Source organism: Leuresthes tenuis, unplaced genomic scaffold (genome assembly GCF_036924035.1).
Source record: "Leuresthes tenuis unplaced genomic scaffold, fLeuTen1.0.hap1 SCAF_245, whole genome shotgun sequence".
NCBI lineage: Eukaryota > Metazoa > Chordata > Actinopteri > Atheriniformes > Atherinopsidae > Leuresthes > Leuresthes tenuis.
Window position 1 is genome coordinate 10,001 of NW_027325599.1, and position 2,500 is coordinate 12,500.

Genomic DNA, 2,500 nt, shown 5'->3' on the forward strand with positions numbered 1-2,500 from the left:
CCACTCATCCATGCGCCCTTGGGCTGCCCCCCTCGGCCGCTAAGCGGCAAAGGCTCCGTTCCCGTATCTTCCAGGACCTCCAGGCACCACATGTCCACTCATACATGCGCCCTTGGGCTGCCCCCCTCGGCCGCTAAGCGGCAAAGGCTCCGTTCCAGCATCTTCCAGGACCTCCAGGCACCACATGTCCACTCATCCATCCGCCGTTCGGCCGCCCTCATCGGCCGCTAAGCGGCAGAAGCCCCGTTCCCGTATCTTCCAGGACCTCCAGGCGGCTCATGGCCACTCAGCCATCCGCCCTTCAGCTACCTTCGTCGGCCGCAAAGCGGCAGATTCTCCCTCCTCCCGAGAGCCAGGGTGATGACTATGGAGCCCAGCAATGGCCCCTGGTACGTGTCTGAGCCCCAAAGAACATCACCCGATATCGGGCTTGGCTTCAATCTGTCAAACTCTGTTTCCTAAAAACCAGGTTTCTGAAATCGGGCAGGTGGTAATTTCCTCAGACTCCAATTACCTCGTCGGACGGGAGAAGGGGCCTTCGACGCACTCCGCCCATCTCCCCTTCTCCCGTCTTGAAACAGAAATTTTTCTGAATTTTTCGCCTGGCGCCCCTGGTACTTTTAGACACTTTGTCATTTTTCTGACTTTTTGAGCTGGTGCCCCTGGTATTTTTAGACACTTTGTCATTTTTCTGCCTTTTTGAGCTGGTGCCCCTGGTATTTTTAGACACTTTGTCATTTTTCTGCCTTTTTTTGAGCTGGCGCCCCTGGTATTTTTAGACACTTTGTCATTTTTCTGACTTTTTGAGCTGGTGCCCCTGGTATTTTTAGACACTTTGTCATTTTTCTGCCTTTTTGAGCTGGTGCCCCTGGTATTTTTTAGACACTTTGTCATTTTTCTGCCTTTTTTTTGAGCTGGCGCCCCTGGTATTTTTAGACACTTTGTCATTTTTCTGACTTTTTGAGCTGGTGCCCCTGGTATTTTTAGACACTTTGTCATTTTTCTGCCTTTTTTTTGAGCTGGTGCCCCTGGTATTTTTAGACACTTTGTCATTTTTCTGACTTTTTGAGCTGGTGCCCCTGGTATTTTTAGACACTTTGTCATTTTTCTGCCTTTTTTTGAGCTGGCGCCCCTGGTATTTTTAGACACTTTGTCATATTTCTGACTTTTTGAGCTGGCGCCCCTGGTACTTTCAGACACTTTGTCATTTTTCCGACTTTTTGAGCTGGCGCCCCTGGTATTTTTAGACACTTTGTCATTTTTCTGACTTTTTGAGCTGGTGCCCCTGGTATTTTTAGACACTTTGTCATTTTTCTGCCTTTTTTTGAGCTGGCGCCCCTGGTACTTTTAGACACTTTGTCATTTTTCTGACTTTTTGAGCTGGTGCCCCTGGTATTTTTAGACACTTTGTCATTTTTTTGTTCTGACTTCAGCTCCTGCCCCATGTATTATTCCAGGCTCCCCTGCCTGCACAGCCTCCCCACACTTAAGCAGCCCTCCCCGGTGTGTCACACACACACACACACACACACACACACACACACACACACACACACACACACACACACACACACACACACACACACCTCTCTCACAAGCCCCTTGGTTCTTCATGATGCTCAGTAAAAGAGCCAGGCCTCCCTGCCTGCAAAGCCTCCCCACACTTAAGCAGCCCTCCCCGGTCACACACTTCTCTCCCAAGCCCCCTGGTGCTTCATGATGCTCAGTAAAAGAGCCAGGCCTCCCTGCCTGCACAGCCTCCCCACACTTAAGCAGCACTCCCCGGTGTCACACTCTTCTCCCAAGCCCCCTGGTGCTTCATGATGCTCAGTAAAAGAGCCAGGCCTCCCTGCCTGCACAGCCTCCCCACAATTAAGCAGCACTCCCCGGTGTCACACTCTTCTCCCAAGCCCCCTGGTGCTTCATGATGCTCAGTAAAAGAGCCAGGCCTCCCTGCCTGCACAGCCTCCCCACAATTAAGCAGCACTCCCCGGTGTCACACTCTTCTCCCAAGCCCCCTGGTGCTTCATGATGCTCAGTAAAAGAGCCAGGCCTCCCTGCCTGCACAGCCTCCCCACAATTAAGCAGCACTCCCCGGTGTCACACTCTTCTCCCAAGCCCCCTGGTGCTTCTTGATGCTCAGTAAAAGAGCCAGGCCTCCCTGCCTGCACAGCCTCCCCACACTTAAGCAGTACTCCCCGGTCACACACTTCTCTCCCAAGCCCCCTGGTGCTTCACAACCCTACCCCTAAAAGAACCAGGCTCCCCTGACCTGGAACCCTGACCCGCACTTAAGCACCCCTCCCCGGTCACACACTTCTCTCCCAAGCCCCCTGGTGCTTCACAACCCTACCCCTAAAAGAACCAGGCTCCCCTGACCTGGAACCCTGACCCGCACTTAAGCACCCCTCCCCGGTCACACACTCCCTCCCTGGGCCCCTCGGTGCTTCACAACCCTACCCCTAAAAGAACCAGGCTCCCCTGACCTGGAACCCTGACC